At 47.1% G+C, this 17986-nt stretch overlaps 1 long non-coding RNA gene across 1 annotated transcript; it reads right to left on the bottom strand.

Annotated features, from left to right (window-relative positions):
- Positions 1 to 336: 336 nt before the first annotated feature.
- On the bottom strand, positions 337 to 2969 carry LOC146752032 (uncharacterized). Its single transcript, XR_014941002.1, has 3 exons — positions 2809 to 2969; positions 1783 to 2097; positions 337 to 862 (listed from the first exon to the last, which is right to left on the bottom strand). It is a non-coding gene; the product is annotated as an uncharacterized LOC146752032 (long non-coding RNA).
- Positions 2970 to 17986: the final 15017 nt, after the last annotated feature.

Here is a 17986-nt window from a genome sequence, read left to right as displayed (position 1 = left end):
TGTAGAACTGGACATGAGACATGAAAGACAAGGCTGCATGTGCAACATCAGTGCTCCCTGCAGAGCACATCACACAGCTGTAGGCACACTGCAGAAGACTCACACAGCACCTGAGAGGTAACAGCTCAGGAAGGAAAACCTTACCCCGTGAACACAGCCACAAGCTACTCTCTTCTTCGTGGCCTTCCTTCACACTGAGCATTTCCCTCAAGAGTGCTGCTCAAGGTGATGCTGTCTCCAGCTGTTGGCCACTTGCACTGCTGGACGCTGCACCCACAGCTCATTTTGCTTGAAGTAAAGCCTGCTGGCTTCACTCCAAAGCACAGGCACAGGCCACAGCCTGATCCACCTGCTTTGTCTGAAAGGCTTCTAAGGCTGCTCTCATGGGATCCCTTCTGCTGCTCGTTCTCTCTGGGCAGGAAGCTCTACTCTCACAGCAACAGCCAAGAGCCAGAAGGCTGGAAACGCCTCCAATCCACACGGATGATTCTGTCTACAAACAGAACTGCCTGCTCTTCAGCAGGGGGATGCTCACCCAGCAAAGCGCTCGCCCAGCAGATACCTTTTCCATACTCTCAGAGCTGTCACAACAGTGTGCAGCCCTTGGCACTGCATTTCCAATCAAGGTAAATATAGATCTAAGCTACTCCTTCTGTGTTCATACTTACATCGCCAGCTGGGGTTGGAGCTCGAGAACTCAACACAACAGATATGACACGAGGTGCAACTGGAAGATGTGTCTCCAAGGCAACAAAAGCTAACTCACCAACCAAGAACCAGGTCTTGCTCATTTGGCTGATCAAAGCATGCGGGAGGGGGCCGGACATCGGACCACGAGTGTCCATTTCCACTGCAGCTCCATCTAGAGAAGAGCACCAATCACCAGGTGAGAATGAATTCATTCACAGGCCGCACAATGAGTCTGTTCTTGACACAAAAAATCCCACATCGATTCCCCCCCAAAAAAGGGAACGGCAGGAGCTAATACGGACCAAAGAGGTTCTTGTTCCTACAACTCATCCCCTCATCCCAAGTCCTGGGTGATGCCCACAGGCTTCAAGTCAGGTCTCAGATCCATTGGACTCCTGTCACTGGATTTTCCCTGGCCTGGCTCAAGCCCCAGTCCTACCATAGGATCATAGAATTACCCAGGTTGGAAAAGACCTTGAAGATGATCAAGTCCAACCACAGCCTAACCAGTACCCTAACTCTAAAAACACTACACTAAATCATATCCCTGAGTACCACATCCAATCGGCTTTTAAACACAGCCAGGGATGGCAATTCAATCACCTCCCTGTGGAGCCTATTCCTGTACCTAACTACCCTTTCTGTAAAGGAGTGATTCCTAATATCCAACCTAAACTTGCCCTGGCGCAACTTGAGGCCATTTCCCCTCGTCCTGTCACTTGTCACTAGTGAGAAGAGACCTGCCCCACTCTCACTGTACAAACCTTTCAGGTACTGGAAGAGGGCAATAAGGTCTCCCCTCAGCCTCCTTTTCCCCAGACTAAACAGCCCCAGCTTCCTCAGCTTCTCCTCATAGGGCTGATTCTCCAAGTTTTTCATGAGCCTCGTTGCCCTTCTCTGGACCTGCTCCAGTAACTCCATGTCTTTCCTGTGCTGAGGTCCCCAAAACTGAACACAGTACTCGAGGTGAGGCCTCACCAATGCCGAGTACAGGGGCAGGATGACTTCCCTAGTCCTGCTCACCATACCATCCCTGGTAGTGGCAGGGCCCTTCATTGCAACACTCCTTCTGGTAGTTCAAATTCAACTTACACAGATATCCTAGCAGAAGTTCGCATTGAGAATTGCACCTAACATTCATCCTTGCAGAAGAAAACAGGCCCAACACGTGGTTGTAACAATGCCTGCATCAAAAAGAAGCAGAGACGGCATGGCAGGACAGACGTACTCAGAGTTCATGTTAGAAGCCATTCAAGAACCTAGTCGTTCTAGCTGCAGGTCCACCGACTTCTGTTAAAAGTTGAACAGTCCCCAGAACACCTGTTTCCATCAACTGGCACTGTCCAAAACTGCCAGCCTTCCTGCAGTCACCTGGCCCAAACATCCCTTTTGCTCTACGCTTGATTCCTGCAAGAGATCATAGAAAGGGATCTCAGCGCTGGCACAGCTGAAACAAAAAGGGTGTGCGAGTTTCAATGATGGCAAGGCTGGAGCTGGAGGTTTGGGTTTAACTTGGAAGTGCTAATGGCACGGACACGTTTATGGTACATTACAGAGATAGAGGTGTCTGCATTGTTAGTCACATATTGCCATTGCCATGCTGAACAGATACACGCAAGTACTGGTATGCTATCATGAGGAATCCAGTAGTTACATTTAATTTAGAAGCAAGATGCAATTAAAAGAACACTTAAATAAAAGCACACCCTTTTCTTTCACTCAATATAATAGCCCAGAAAAAAAATAAAAACAAACCAAAACCCTCATGATGAATGTTAAAGAAATGATCTACTAGATCTCGATGGAAAGTGGAACCACATGCTAGTTTTAGGAACACAGCACTTGTCTCATGATCTGAATGCATCTCAAGGCATGCTCCTTGTGACACTGCCAGAACTTCTATCATTAACAGACGAGCACCGTGCCCTGATAGATGGTTAAACTGTTTGCAGTGCACTGTCAGATGCACAGGCTGCCAGCTGTATGTGCTGTGACCAAATAAACCAAACACTGAAATCTTTCAGAATTTTAGGACCTGCAAGCATTGCATTCATATTTAAAATAAAAAATTCCTAAGCTACACATGTTCTAGGTTTCCATTTGTTAGATACAACATACCTTTGGAAGTAGGCGCCTGAAAGGGTATGCCTTCTACTTGCTTCTCTGCCTGACTCTTTGAAAAGAAGGCCTTTGGAGCAGGAAGTGCAAAGGACAGCTCATTTCTTAATGCTGACTCTGCATCAACATTCTCTGTGTTTGCACGCTTCTTAGATGCCCCTTTTTTTGTCAATTTGCTGGAATTGACAATGTGAATTCCATATCACCCAGTTGAGTATCATACCTCGAATGCTGCCATAGACGGAACAAAAGGTTTTCTGATCACATCCAGAGAAATTACTGTCAAGGAAATTCTAACAGCTGAGAAGGTCAGACACAATGCTTATAAAAATATAATGCACTACTTGTCTGTTGAACAAAAGAGTTTAAACCTCTGATTCTCTCCTAGAATAAGTTCGTTTCTTATAGACTGTCAAATGCCATTTTTTCACAGAATCACAGAATTGTAGTGGTTGGAAGGGACCTCTAGAGATCATCGAGTCCTACCCCCCTGCCAAAGCAGGCTCCCTACACCATGCCACACAGCTCGGCGTCCAGGCGGGTCTTAAATATCTCCAGAGAAGGAGACTCCACCACCTCCCTGGCAGCCTGTTCCAGTGCTCCGTCACCCTCACTGTAAAGAAGTTTTTGCACACATTCGTGCGGAACTTCCTATGCTGTACTTTCATCCCATTACCCCTAGTCCTGTCCCCACGCACTACTGAAAAGAGACCAGACTCACCACTATGGCTCCCACACCTCAGGTATTTATAAACCTGGATCAAGTCCCCTCTCAGCCTTCTTTTCTCAAGGCTCAACATACTCAGTTCCCTAAGTCTCTCCTCATAGGGGAGATGCTCCAGGCCCTTCACCATCTTAGTGGCCCTCCGCTGGACTCTTTCCAAGAGATCCCTGTCTTTTTTGTACTGGGGAGCCCAGAACTGGACACAATATTCCAGATGAGGTCTCACCAGGGCAGAGTAGAGGGGGAGGATCACCTCCTTCGACCTGCTGGACATGCTCCTTTTAATACACCCCAGGATGCCATTGGCTTTTTTGGCTACAAGGGCACACTGCTGGCTCATGGTTAATCTGTAGTCCACCAGGACGTCCAGGTCCCTCTCAGCAGATCTCCTCTCCAGCAGGTCTTCCCCCAGCCTGTACTGGTGTATGCAATTATTTCTACCCAGGTGCAAGACTCTACACTTGCTTTTGTTAAACCTCATCCGGTTTCTTACTGCCCAGCTCTCCAGCCTGTCCAGGTCTCGCTGAATGGCAGCACAGCCTTCAGGCGTGTCAGCCCATCCTCCCAACTTCGTGTCATCACAAACTTGCTGAGGGTGGTCACTATCCCCTCATCAAGGTCGTTGATGAAGATGTTGAACAAGACCGGATCCAGTACATATCCCAGGGGGACGCTGCTAGTTACAGGCCTCCAGCCAGACACCACACTGGCAACGACAACCCTCTGCACTCTGCCAGTCATCCAATTCTCAACCCACTTCACCGTCCACTCATCTATCCCATACTTCCTCAGCTTTGTTATAAGGATGTCATGGGGGACAGTATCAAAAGCCTTACTGAAATAAAGATAGACTACATCTACTGCCCTCCCCCCGTCCACCCAGCTAGTGACATCTTCATAAAAGGCCACCAGGGTGGTCGAGCACAACCTCCCCTTGGTGAATACATGCTGGGTACTCCTGATAACCTCCTTTTCTCCCAGTTGTCTGGAGATGCCATCCAGCACAAGCTGATCCATCACCTTCCCTGGGACAGAGGTGAGGCTGACTGGCCTATAGTTACCCAGGTCTTCCTTCTTGCCCTTTTTGAAGACTGGAGTGACATTGGCCGTCCTCCAGTCTTCAGGCACCTCCCCAGTTCTCCAAGACCTCTGATAGATTACAGAGAGCGGCTCAGCAATGACCTCTGCCAGCTCTCTCAGCACCCACGGATGCACCCCATCAGGTCCCATGGATTTATGGACCTTTATGTTTCCTAGGCACTCATGGACCACCTCTTCCCTGACTAAAGGGAAATCTCCCATTCCCCAGACTCTCTCATCAACCTCCAGGGTCTGGGTTTCTTGAGGGAGAGCCCTTTCACTAATGACAGAAGCAAAGAAGGCATTCAGTATTTCCGCCTTCTCAGCATCCCCCGTTACCAGAGCACCCTTCTCACTTAGTATGGGGCCCACATTCTCCCTAGCCTTCCTTTTGCTGTTAACGTATTTAATAAAGCCTTTCTCATTTTTCTTTATCTCCTTAGCTAGATTTAACTCCAGGTGGGCTTTCGCCTTCCTGGTCACATCTCTGCAGTCCCTGACTACATTCTTGTATTGTTCCCAAGTGGTCAGACCCTTTTTCCACATATCATGCACTTTCTTCTTTCTGCGGAGCTTGCACATGAGCTCCTTACTCATCCATGCAGTTCTCCTTGCACATTTTCCCGATTTCTAAGTCACAGGGACGCACCGATCCTGAGCTCGGAAGAAGAGCCATTTAAACGCTATCCAGCTCTCACAAGCCCCCTTGCCTTCCAGCACCCTGGCCCACGGGATAGCCCCAAGTAGGTCCCGAAGGAGATCAAAGTTGGCTGTCCTAAAGTCCAGGGTAGCAATCCTACTTTTTGCTTTGCTTCCTCCACTCAGGATCTCGAACTCCACCATCTCATGGTCACTACATCCCTTTTTCATTATTCAGTCCCTCATCTACTCATTGTCACCTTCCAACATGGCTCCTTGTGTAACTCCATTAATACCTCCACATCTACATACAGCTTCATTGTCAAACATCAGCTTCGTGTCCCCCCCCAGACACCTCAATATCCCCCCCAAACCATTTCTGCCCCCCAACCATCTCTGCCCTCCATCATCTCAGCATTACTGTAGTATCAGAACCAGAACTTACCTCCTGTAGTGCTGTTCTAGGCTGAGCAATGTGATGGCGGAGAAGCCAAGTCCTGGAGCTCCATCCAGCAGCTCTTGGTCCAAGGCAGCAACAGAGCAGAAGAGCTTCTTCATGTGGGTTCATGTGGGTAGATGTGACTGCAGCAAGGAGCTCCAGCAAATAAGTGCTGGCCCCCGGTGCCAGACCTTATATGAGCACCAGAAGGGGGCAGAGCCAGCCCTTCAGCCAATCGGATATGTTGCCTGCACTTGGGCTGTACTGCTGTGTCTCCGCCCCATCATGGCTTCCAACCATGACTAAGCATTTCTATTATATCACCCTAATTATATAATGATATCATTGCCCCCATCACCCCCCATCTTCCCAATGTCCCCCCAGCATCAACCTCAGAGTGGTGCCCATAGTGTCACCCCATTGTGACACTGAGATCTGCAGCCCTGTGTCCATATACTGTGCTGTCATTTCTTCTCCATCCATAACCCTCCCCTTTAAGAACAAATAAATGTAATTATTAACCTGTTATTGCTTTAATTTTTGGCTTTGTTCCTGATTGGAGCTGTTATGTAACATCCTGATTGGGCACCTGCTGAGGGGAGGGGCCAACCCCATGGGCACAGGTGGGGGCCGTTGAGCTGTGGATTGTGATTGGTTGGAGCCTGGCTCCTCCCCTCCTTGATTCGTCTTTAAGGGCTGGGAAGGGCAGGGGGCAACATCAGTTCCAGCTCAGTGCTCCTATGGGAGCATTGAAGGAGAGGATTCTCCTTCCTGCTGCTTTTGAGGTCTGGATACCATATGGGATGTGACTCTGCTTGGAGATCCTTTCCTTTGGGGTCAATGGTGAGTCTTTGACTTTGCAGTGGGGTAAGGAATTTCTTCTTTATTACTGGACTGATGTCTTCTCCTTTTGATTGCTCCTAACAGCACTTATGGATGGGGGTGAGAAGGAGCCGTATCTACTTATGGATGGGTATGAGAAAGAGTTGTATCTAGAGCCTGCTTCCTTTGGATGGAGGGCTCAGCCTACACAATGGGGTGAGCGATCCCTTCTTTATTTCAGGGTTTGGGGGTGGAATGGGTCACTTTGGGATGCTCCATCCCTAGAGGTGTTTGAGGCTGTGGGACCCTGGTGTGGTGGTTGGGTACTGTCCCCATAGCAGGAGGGTTGAATGGAGATGGTTGTGATGGTCTTCAGTGCTGATCATCATTTGATTCTATGCTCATATATTGCCGAGTATCAGCCCCAGTGCTGGCTGCTATGGGACGTTATTCATCATCATCTCCATCTGGATACGGAGCCATTGTTTGCTGCTCTCTGGACTCGGTTCTACAGCCAGTTCTTCATCCATCTCATCATCTTCCCGTCCAGTTGGTGTCTTCATCACTTGGACATGAGGATACTGTGGGGTCCTACATCAGAGGCCTTGTTGAAGTCTAAGTAGATGATATCAGCAGCTCTTCCTTCATCTACTGATGCATCAGTGCCATCATAGAAGTCTATGAGGTCAGTCAAGGAGGATTTGCCCTTGGTGAGGCCGTGTTGGTTCTCCATCATCACCTCCTGCCTTCCGTGAGCCCTGGGTCCTTCTATGAGGATCTGCATCATCGCCTCCTGTCTTCCATGAGCCCTGGGTCCTTCTATGAGGATTTCCATCATCACCTCCTGCCTTCCGTGAGCCCTGGGTCCTTCTATGAGGATCTCCATCATCACCTCCTGCCTTCCATGAGCCCTGGGTCCTTCTATGAGGATCTGCTTTGTGGTCATTCCCAGCACAGCAGTGGGACCGACGGGTCAGCCGTTCCTGGGCTCATCCCTTCTACCTTCCTACAAAGGAGCGCCATGTTGGCCGTGTTTCTGCTCACCAGACTGCACCCCACTGTCACCACTTCTCAGTCTGCGATGCATTTCATCCGGACCTATAGACTGTTTGATGTCAGGACCTTGGTTGGTCTTGCACTGGTTTGTTGACCTTATAAGGTCCAGTGGGGTCTCATGGGGCCCCAGTGGTTCCAGTGGGGTCTCATGGGGCCCCAGTGGTTCCAGTGGGGTCTCATGGGGCCCCAGTGGTTCCAACATCCCTCCCTACCAAACCCAAGGTGAGTGCTGTGTCTATGAACTGCCCTGCAGATGGTGGCAGTGCCTTCATTGCCTTTTTTTGTCCAACAGGTTCCAGCAGAGCACAGAGATGTGCGGCTCCTGTTGAGAGCAGTGAGGAACAGAAACCTGCATTGCTTGGACCCAGCTTTACTGATGGTAACTCTCAGCCCAGCAGGTAAGGGCAGCACACACAATTGCTTTTTACCTGTTCCATACTGAAATTGAAGGTAATGTTCCATTATTATAATGATAATATCTGCTCTCATCCTTCTCCATTCTCTTTTCCTCTGTTCTCTGCTGTTTCTCCAGCATTTCCTGCAGTGTTTCCTTTGTTCTCACTTTATGTTCTGTTCATTCTATGGGCCTTGTTGTTCATTTTGGTGCTTCATTCCCTTCAGCCTTTCATTCCATGTTGGAGTTCCAAGCAGCTTCCTCTGCTGCCTTGCCCCCCATCCTGATGTTTATTGTAGTGCCCTTTTGGGCCTTGCCCCCCATCTTGATGTTTCTTGTAGTGCCCTTTTGGGCCTTGCCCCCCATCTTGATGTTTCTTGTAGTGCCCTTTTGGGCCTTGCCCCCCATCTTGATGTTTCTTGTAGTGCCCTTTTGGGCCTTGCCCTCCATCTTGATGTTTCTTGTAGTGCCCTTTTGGGCCTTGCCATCCATCTTGGTGTTTGTTGCAGTCTTCTCTTCAGCTTTGCCCTCCATCTTGATGTTCCTTGCAGTGTTCTTTTGGGCCTTGTCCTCATCTTGATGTTCTGCGTGATGTTCTCTTTGGCCTTGCCATCCATCTTGATGTTTTACGTGATCATTTTTTTGGCCCTTGCCCTCCATCTTGATGTTTCAGCAGTGCTGTTTTGGGCCTTGCCCTCTGTTTTGCAGTTCCATGCAGTGTTCTTTTAGGCCTTGCCCTACATCTTGATGTTGTATGTGCCCTTTTGGGCCTTGCTCTCCATCTTGATGTTCCCTGCAGTGTTCTTTATGGCCTTGCTCTATTTTGCAGTTCCATGCAGCATTCTTTTGGGCCTTGCCCTCTGTTTCATTGTTCCCTTTGTTGTTCTCTTGGCTCCCCACGCTGTTTTCCCTTTGGCCTTTGTTCTTGGTGTTCCCTATAATGGTCTGTTTGCTGTTGCTTTTGCTTTGGCTTTCCCTTGGCTTTCCTTATTGCTTTTGTCCTTGTCTTACCCTTGGCTGCTTACTTTGCTTTTCTGTTGCAGTGTCTTTCTGTGGTTGTTCTGCTTGTCTTTGGAATTTGCTGTGAGGTTTTGTTTGTGTTCATCTTGATCTGCTCCCCCGGCTTAATGCGGGTTGTAGTGGTAGTCTGTAACCTTTATTTGTTAATGGAACTGATATTTACCTAATATTTACCCAATACTAAAGGTGTCTGTTATGATAAATGCAGTCATAAAAGTGATGCTCAGTGCTTTATGTGAAAGTCACTTTAATTATGATTGTAGTGTGGGATACAATTGTTAAACTTACTGCAAATCTAGACTTAAAAGTACCATTAATTATATCCATAATAGCATTAATTATATCCCTAATAGCATTAATTCTATCCCAGTGCCTTCATTGTCATGTTGTGTCCAACAGGTTCCAGCAGAGCACAGAGATGTGCGGCTCCTGATGAGAGCAGCGAGGAACAGAAACCTGCATTGCCTGGACCCAGCTTTGCTGATGGTAACTCTCAGCCCAGCAGGTAAAGGCAGCACATAGCAATTGGTTTTTACTTGTTATGTACTGAGATGCGAGGTTAGTGTTTTTGACTTCATTTTTGCACTCTGTGGTGTCCTATGGGCTGTCTGTGCTTGTCCTACTGTGTTGTCTTTGTGTTTGGTCTTTGCTGTTGCTCAGCTGTTTCTTGCAGTGTTTTCCTTGCCCTCCATTTTAGCATTCCTTGCGTTGTTCTCTTAGGCCTTGCCCTCCATTTTAGCATTCCTTGCGTTGTTCTCTTAGGCCTTGCCCTCCATTTTGATGTTCCTTGTGTCGTTCTATTGGGTCTTGCCCTCCATTTTGGTGTTCCTTGCGTCGTCCTCTTAGGCCTTGCCCTCCATTTTGGTGTTCCTTGCATCGTTCTCTTAGGCCTTGCCCTCCATTTTGGTGTTCCTTGCGTCGTTCTCTTAGGCCTTGCCCTCCATTTTAGCATTCCTTGCATCGTCCTCTTAGGCCTTGCCCTCCATTTTGGCGTTCCTTGCATCGTCCTCTTAGGCCTTGCCCTCCATTTAACATTCCTTGCGTCATCCTCTTAGGCCTTGCCCTCCATTTTAGCATTCCTTATGTCGTCCTCTTTGGCCTTGCCCTCCATTTAACATTCCTTGCGTCGTCCTCTTAGGCCTTGCCCTCTGTTTTGGCATTCCTTGCGTTGTTCTATCGGGACTTGCCCTCCATTTTGGCATTCCTTGCGTCGTTCTCTTAGGCCTTGCCCTGTTAGTGGTCTATTGAGCTTTGCCCTTTATTTCAGTGTTCCCTTTATCATTTTCTTGGTTTCTGACTCTGCTTTCTCCTTGGCCTTTTTTCTTTGTGTTCCTATAATGGTCTCTGTGCTGTTGGCTTTGCTTTGGCTTTTCCCTTGGCTTTCCTTATTGCTTTTGTGTTTGTCTTACCCTTGGCTGCTTGCTCTGCTTTTCTCTTGCAGTGTCTTTGTGGTTGTTCTGCTTGTCTTTGGGTTGTGCTCGGAGGCTTTGTTTGTGTTGATCTTCATCTGCTCACATGAATTAATGCGGGCTGTAGTATTAATCACTGTAACCTGTAGTGTTTTTGTTCATATAAGTTTTAACCCAATATTAAGATGTTTGCTATGGTAAATGTAGCTCTAAAAATTGATGCCCTGTGTTTTCTATGAAAGTTACTTCAATTATAATCCTAGTGTGGAATACAATTGTTAAACTTACTGCATATTTAAACTTATCAATAGCATTAATTATATCCCTCATAGCATTGATTATATCCCTCATAGCATTAATTATATCCTTCGTAGTATGAATTACATCCTACTGCTCCCTTCCATCACAGTTAGTGTAATGATCGCAGTGTGCTACCCTGCAGATGTGGGCAGTGCCTTCATTGTCATGTTGTGTCCAACAGGTTCCAGCAGAGCACAGAGATGTGCGGCTCCTGATGAGAGAAGCGAGGAACAGAAACCTGCATTGCCTGGACCCAGCTTTGCTGATGGTAACTCTCAGCCCAGCAGGTAAGGGCAGCACATAGCAATTGGTTTTTACTTGTTACGTAGTGAGATGCAAGGTTAGTGTTTCTGAGCTCATTTCTGCACTCCGTGGTGTCCTGTGGGCTGTCTGTGCTTGTCCTACTGTGTTGTCTTTGTGTTTGGTCTTTGCTGTTGCTCAGCTGTTTCTTGTAGTCTTTTTCTTGCCCTCCATTTTGACATTCTTTGAGGCATTCTCTTGGGCCTTGCCCTCCATTTTTTCATTCCTTGCGTTGTTCTCTTAGGCCTTGCCCTCCATTTTGGTGTATCTTGCATCATTCTTTTGGGCTTTGCAGTCCATTTAGGCATCCATTGCATCCTTCTTTTGGACTTTGCCGTCCATTTTGCCATCCATTGCATCATTCTTTTGGGCTTTGCCGTCCATTTAGGCATCCATTGCATCATTCTTTTGGGCTTTGCTGTCCATTTAGGCATCCATTGCATCATTCTTTTGGGCTTTCAGTCCATTTTGCCATCCATTGCATCATTCTTTTGGACTTTGCCGTCCATTTAGGCATCCATTGCATCCTTCTTTTGGGCTTTGCCGTCCATTTAGGCATCCATTGCATCATTCTTTTGGGCTTTGCCGTCCATTTAGGCATCCATTGCATCATTCTTTTGGGCTTTACCATCCATTTAGGCATCCATTGCATCATTCTTTTGGGCTTTGCCGTCCATTTAGGCATCCATTGCATCATTCTTTTGGGCTTTGCCGTCCATTTAGGCATCCATTTCATCATTCTTTTGGGCTTTGCCGTACATTTAGGCATCCATTTCATCATTCTTTTGGGCTTTGCCGTCCATTTAGGCATCCATTGCATCATTCTTTTGGGCTTTGCCGTCCATTTTGGCATCCATTGCCATCATTCTTTTGGGCTTTGCAGTCCATTTTGCCATTCCTTTTCTTGTTCTCTTGGGCTTTGCCCTCCTTTGCAGTGTTCCCTGCATCCTTTTGTAGGGCCTTGCCCAATATTTTGATATTCTCTTGGGTGCTTTCTTCCATTTTGCAGTTTCCTGCATCATTTTGTTGCGCCTTTATGTCCCTCTTCCTGTTCTCTGCAGTGTTTTGTGTTGTATTATGTTTTGTTTTGATGTTTTTTGTGCTGCTCTTTTGGGCCTTGCTGTTCATTTTGGCATTGTCTGTGTTCTTCTTTTGCACTTTTTGCTCCATTTTGGTGTTTTTTGTAGCAGATTTTTGGGCCTTGCCCACTATTTTACATTTTCACGTCCCACTTGTTTCAGCCCATTGATCTAACTATCTCTTTTTCTTCCTTAGGGCTCTTATATTCCCTGGCTGATGGATGTTCCCCTTTGATGCAGCACTCCATGCTGCCATGCAGGCGTTCAATAAAGCTTTGGGGGGCTGACGATCCATCACAACAGCACATCAGCTTCATGTTAGTCAATTAACCTCCATTTAATTGGAATTAGCTTTTGAGTTAAGTTCTGTTAACCCATTTGGTTTAAGGTTTGCGTTCAGTTAACCTTACCCAAATTGGTTTTAGATTTGACATCACACTTAAACAAATTGGTTTTACCTTAGTAATCTATTAACTTTACTCAGATTGGGTTTTGTTTTGTAATCATATCACTGCAACTAAATTGGTTTTTGATTTGTTGTTAATTAATCTTAATCAAATTGGTTATAGCTTTTTAATTAATTATGTTAACAAAATTGGCTTTAGCTTTTAATCAGTCATTGTTAATCAAATTGGCTTTAGTTTTGCCATTTTATTTTTCATTGTTAATCAAATTGGCTTTAGTTTTCTAATTTTTTAATGTTACTTAAATTGGTTGTAGCTTTACAGCCGTTTAAGTTTAATCTAATTGGCTGTAGCTTTGCAATCTATATCTACCTTAACTGAATTGGCTTTAGCTTTGCATTCAATTGATCTTAACCCAATTGGCTTTAACTTTGCTATTATTTAACCTTAACCAAATTGACTTGAGTTTTGCAATCATTTAATGTTACTTAAATTGGTTGTAGCTTTACAACTGTTTAAGTTTAATCTAATTGGCTGTAGCTTTGCAGTCTATCTACCTTAATTGAATTGGCTTTAGCTTTGCAATCATTTAATCTTTAACTAATTGGCTTTAACTTTGCAATCATTTAACCTTAACCAAATTGGTTTAAGGTTTGATTTCAATTAATATCTGCCAAATTGGCTTTAAATTTGGCTTCAAATTAACTCAAATTAACTCAAATTAACTCAAATTAACTCAAATTAACTCAAATTAACTCAAATTAACTCAAATTAACTCAAATTAACTCAAATTAACTCAAATTAACTCAAATTAACTCAAATTAACTCAAATTAACTCAAATTAACTCAAATTAACTCAAATTAATTGACAATATTTTTGAAATCAAATTATTTTAGCCAAATTGGCTTTATTTATCCTTGCTTACGGGGCTGGGCTAGCCCATTATTTTCTATCCGGGCTAACCCAGCCCCGTAACCTACATTTAAGGCCTGAGGGAGCCGAGTTGCTTCCCGGCCACTCTTTGACTCGTGCCCATTTGCGGCCATTATGAGAGTTACGCTGGTTTCAGCGCTGTGCTGCCATTTTGAATGTGCCACATTGGCTTTAGCTTTGCAGTCAATTATTGTTAATGAAATTGGCTTTAATACTGAGTCCATTCATGTTTGTGTCATTGACTTCAATTTTGCCTTGCTGTGTATGTAATGTGCTGATGCTGTAATTGTACCTTGTGCCATGCAATGTTCTGTATATTTGGATGCTGCGTCTGTAACCCGGGATGGAAAATTTGCTGTGTATATGGACGTTGTACATGTACAATGTATTGTGCAATGTGCTGTATATGGATGTTGTACATGTACAATGTATTGTGCAATGTGCTGTATATGGATGTTGTACATGTACAATGTATTGTGCAATGTGCTGTATGTGTTGATGCGATGGTTGAACATTGTGCTGTGCCATGTTCTCAATGTATCAATGCTGTGCCTGTAAATTGTGTTGTGCTCTGTATTGACTGTGCTGATGTTTGTACTCATTACTGGGATCTTGCGAGTTGTATCTTGTGCTATTTGTACTGTATATCTGGGTGTTGTGCCATGTACTGAACTGCTGTATCCACTTTGTGCTTGTAAATATGCTGTTGTTGCTGTATTGTGTTTGTACGATTGTATGAGTTGTGTATTGTGTAAAAGGAGCTGTAATAAAGAAACAATTAAGCGATGTGGTGTGTCATTAATTGTCATCTGCAGGTGATGGAGCAGAATCTAATGAAAGGTGTGACAGGTAAGTGGGGGATGGTAGCACTAGAAGGGCTGTTAGTTCAGGGTATGTAGTTGTTGTAGTTGGTTAGGTTGATTCCGAGTTGAGTCGTAGCCGCAGTAGATTCCGAGTTGAGTCGTAGCCGCAGTAGATTCCGAGTTGAGTCGTAGCCGCAGTAGATTCCGAGTTGAGACGTAGCCACAGTAGATTCCAAGTTGAGATGTAGCCGCAGTAGATTCCGAGTTGAGAAGTAGCCACAGTAGATTCCGAGTTGAGACGTAGCCGCAGTGCACTCCGAGTTGAGACGTAGCCGCAGTGCACTCCGAGTTGAGACGTAGCCGCAGTAGATTCCGAGTTGAGACGTAGCCGCAGTAGATTCCGAGTTGAGATGTAGCCGCAGTGGACACCGAGTTGAGACGTAGCCGCAGTGCACTCCGAGTTGAGACGTAGCCGCAGTAGATTCCGAGTTGAGACGTAGCCGCAGTAGATTCCGAGTTGAGATGTAGCCGCAGTGGACACCGAGTTGAGACGTAGCCGCAGTGGACACCGAGTTGAGACGTAGCCGCAGTGGATTCCGAGTTGAGACGTAGCCGCAGTGGATTCCGAGTTGAGACGTAGCCGCAGTAGATTCTGAGTTGAGACGTAGCCGCAGTAGATTCCGAGTTGAGACGTAGCCGCATTGGATTCCGAGTTGAGACGTAGCCGCAGTGGATTCCGAGTTGAGACGTAGCCGCAGTAGATTCTGAGTTGAGACGTAGCCGCAGTAGATTCCGAGTTGAGACGTAGCCGCAGTGGATTCCGAGTTGAGACGTAGCTGCAGTAGATTCCGAGTTGAGACGTAGCCGCAGTGGATTCCGAGTTGAGACGTAGCCGCAGTAGATTCTGAGTTGAGACGTAGCCGCATTGGATTCCGAGTTGAGACGTAGCCGCAGTGGATTCCGAGTTGAGACGTAGCCGCAGTAGATTCCGAGTTGAGAAGTAGCCGCAGTAGATTCCGAGTTGAGACGTAGCCGCAGTAGATTCCGAGTTGAGAAGTAGCCGCAGTAGATTCCGAGTTGAGACGTAGCCGCAGTAGATTCCGAGTTGAGAAGTAGCCGCAGTAGATTCCGAGTTGAGACGTAGCCGCAGTAGATTCCGAGTTGAGACGTAGCCGCATTGGATTCCGAGTTGAGACGTAGCCGCAGTGGATTCCGAATTGAGACGTAGCCGCAGTAGATTCCGAGTTGAGAAGTAGCCGCAGTAGATTCCGAGTTGAGACGTAGCCGCAGTAGATTCCGAGTTGAGAAGTAGCCGCAGTAGATTCCGAGTTGAGACGTAGCCGCAGTAGATTCCGAGTTGAGAAGTAGCCGCAGTAGATTCCGAGTTGAGACGTAGCCGCAGTAGATTCCGAGTTGAGAAGTAGCCGCAGTAGATTCCGAGTTGAGACGTAGCCGCAGTAGATTCCGAGTTGAGAAGTAGCCGCAGTAGATTCCGAGTTGAGACGTAGCCGCATTGGATTCCGAGTTGAGAAGTAGCCGCAGTAGATTCCGAGTTGAGACGTAGCCGCAGTAGATTCCGAGTTGAGAAGTAGCCGCAGTAGATTCCGAGTTGAGACGTAGCCGCAGTAGATTCCGAGTTGAGAAGTAGCCGCAGTAGATTCCGAGTTGAGACGTAGCCGCAGTAGATTCCGAGTTGAGAAGTAGCCGCAGTAGATTCCGAGTTGAGACGTAGCCGCAGTAGATTCCGAGTTGAGAAGTAGCCGCATTGGATTCCGAGTTGAGAAGTAGCCGCAGTAGATTCCGAGTTGAGACGTAGCCGCAGTAGATTCCGAGTTGAGAAGTAGCCGCAGTAGATTCCGAGTTGAGACGTAGCCGCAGTAGATTCCGAGTTGAGAAGTAGCCGCAGTAGATTCCGAGTTGAGACGTAGCCGCAGTAGATTCCGAGTTGAGAAGTAGCCGCAGTAGATTCCGAGTTGAGACGTAGCCGCAGTAGATTCCGAGTTGAGAAGTAGCCGCAGTAGATTCCGAGTTGAGAAGTAGCCGCAGTAGATTCCGAGTTGAGACGTAGCCGCAGTAGATTCCGAGTTGAGAAGTAGCCGCAGTAGATTCCGAGTTGAGACGTAGCCGCAGTAGATTCCGAGTTGAGAAGTAGCCGCAGTAGATTCCGAGTTGAGACGTAGCCGCAGTAGATTCCGAGTTGAGAAGTAGCCGCAGTAGATTCCGAGTTGAGACGTAGCCGCAGTAGATTCCGAGTTGAGACGTAGCCGCAGTAGATTCCGAGTTGAGACGTAGCCGCAGTAGATTCCGAGTTGAGAAGTAGCCGCAGTAGATTCCGAGTTGAGAAGTAGCCGCAGTAGATTCCGAGTTGAGAAGTAGCCGCAGTAGATTCCGAGTTGAGAAGTAGCCGCAGTAGATTCCGAGTTGAGACGTAGCCGCAGTAGATTCCGAGTTGAGACGTAGCCGCAGTAGATTCCGAGTTGAGAAGTAGCCGCAGTAGATTCCGAGTTGAGACGTAGCCGCAGTAGATTCCGAGTTGAGACGTAGCCGCAGTAGATTCCGAGTTGAGACGTAGCCGCAGTAGATTCCGAGTTGAGAAGTAGCCGCAGTAGATTCCGAGTTGAGAAGTAGCCGCAGTAGATTCCGAGTTGAGACGTAGCCGCAGTAGATTCCGAGTTGAGACGTAGCCGCAGTAGATTCCGAGTTGAGAAGTAGCCGCAGTAGATTCCGAGTTGAGAAGTAGCCGCAGTAGATTCCGAGTTGAGACGTAGCCGCAGTAGATTCCGAGATGAGACGTAGCCGCATTGGATTCCGAGTTGAGACGTAGCCGCAGTGGATTCCGAATTGAGACGTAGCCGCATTGGATTCCGAGTTGAGACGTAGCCGCAGTGGATTCCGAATTGAGACGTAGCCGCAGTAGATTCCGAGTTGAGACGTAGCCGCAGTAGATTCCGAGTTGAGACGTAGCCGCATTGGATTCCGAGTTGAGACGTAGCCGCAGTGGATTCCGAATTGAGACGTAGCCGCAGTAGATTCCGAGTTGAGAAGTAGCCGCAGTAGATTCCGAGTTGAGACGTAGCCGCAGTAGATTCCGAGTTGAGAAGTAGCCGCAGTAGATTCCGAGTTGAGACGTAGCCGCAGTAGATTCCGAATTGAGACGTAGCCGCATTGGATTCCGAGTTGAGACGTAGCCGCAGTGGATTCCGAATTGAGACGTAGCCGCAGTAGATTCCGAGTTGAGACGTAGCCGCAGTAGATTCCGAGTTGAGACGTAGCCGCATTGGATTCCGAGTTGAGACGTAGCCGCAGTGGATTCCGAATTGAGACGTAGCCGCAGTAGATTCCGAGTTGAGAAGTAGCCGCAGTAGATTCCGAGTTGAGACGTAGCCGCAGTAGATTCCGAGTTGAGAAGTAGCCGCAGTAGATTCCGAGTTGAGACGTAGCCGCAGTAGATTCCGAGTTGAGAAGTAGCCGCAGTAGATTCCGAGTTGAGACGTAGCCGCAGTAGATTCCGAGTTGAGAAGTAGCCGCAGTAGATTCCGAGTTGAGACGTAGCCGCAGTAGATTCCGAGTTGAGAAGTAGCCGCAGTAGATTCCGAGTTGAGACGTAGCCGCAGTAGATTCCGAGTTGAGAAGTAGCCGCAGTAGATTCCGAGTTGAGACGTAGCCGCAGTAGATTCCGAGTTGAGAAGTAGCCGCAGTAGATTCCGAGTTGAGACGTAGCCGCAGTAGATTCCGAGTTGAGAAGTAGCCGCAGTAGATTCCGAGTTGAGACGTA

Source organism: Coturnix japonica, unplaced genomic scaffold, assembly GCF_054131305.1.
Source record: "Coturnix japonica strain WE unplaced genomic scaffold, WE-NBRP24 Scf053, whole genome shotgun sequence".
NCBI classification, from domain to species: domain Eukaryota; kingdom Metazoa; phylum Chordata; class Aves; order Galliformes; family Phasianidae; genus Coturnix; species Coturnix japonica.
The sequence above is the reverse complement of the archived record's forward strand: the minus strand, read 5'-3'. Positions and strand labels throughout refer to the sequence as shown.